This window comes from Arachis ipaensis, chromosome B09, assembly GCF_000816755.2.
Source record: "Arachis ipaensis cultivar K30076 chromosome B09, Araip1.1, whole genome shotgun sequence".
NCBI classification, from domain to species: domain Eukaryota; kingdom Viridiplantae; phylum Streptophyta; class Magnoliopsida; order Fabales; family Fabaceae; genus Arachis; species Arachis ipaensis.
The window spans coordinates 115,578,655-115,579,614 of record NC_029793.2 but is presented as its reverse complement, the minus strand read 5'-3'; positions in this window follow the sequence as shown (position 1 = coordinate 115,579,614).

Sequence of the window (960 nt, the reverse complement as noted above, 5' to 3'; positions counted from 1 at the left end):
TAAAAAAATAGGATTAAATTTATGACTCCTTTTTGAATTTTTTTGCTTTTTGTTTTTAACTAGAATTGAAACTTAGTTGTTAATGCGTCTGTTAAGACAAAATTTAAGAGACAATTTTATTTTGTCTCTTCATAAAGCGTTCAGAAATAGAATAACTAGTTACTTTTGGATAGTTGTGACTTCTGAAAAATATACAATGCAGGAGACATTTTTATTTTGTCTCTTAACGGAGTGAAACAAAAAAATAATAGAGAAGAAAAAATTACCTAGTCATATATCCTGATTCAGCCACTATGTGATATGTAACCTACATCCGATCTCTCCCACGATTATGAAAGAATTTTCACTATCTTTCACAAAAATTATAAACATCAACTTTTTTAGGATTCAATCCAATCCTATATAAAATAAACCCAACTTTTACCTAAGCTAAATTTGATTTGGTTCACTTTTTAAATTTTCATCCATTAAATATTCACCCAACTTAAAAAAAAATACTCATCAAACAAATTTTCGACTTTTAAACCTAATTAAATAATGTTTGTATGTCATTACCAAAAATGATATTATTATTTCCTAAACTCAACCTATTATATATAAGTCCAATATATTTAGCATGAGAAGAGGCTAAATTAAAGTAATATATCCATATAGATATCAAGATTTAGTAGAAAAAAGTGAGTAATAAAAATAAAGATGGAACCTGGATTTATTGTGTCAGATAGTTTGGTATTTGAAAAGTAGGTCTGATTAGTAGTAATGAGATAAAAAATTAATTATAATTTTATTTATATATATTTTTTGCTGCTTAAATAACACAAAAATAGTATTTAACCTATTATAATTCTTACAATTCTGCTAGAAAATTAAGTGGGGGTTCAGCCAACTCCTGCCAATTTTTTAATGGACTGGATCTTAAAGCTCATCTTAATAAAAATAAGTTAATATACACGAATGCTT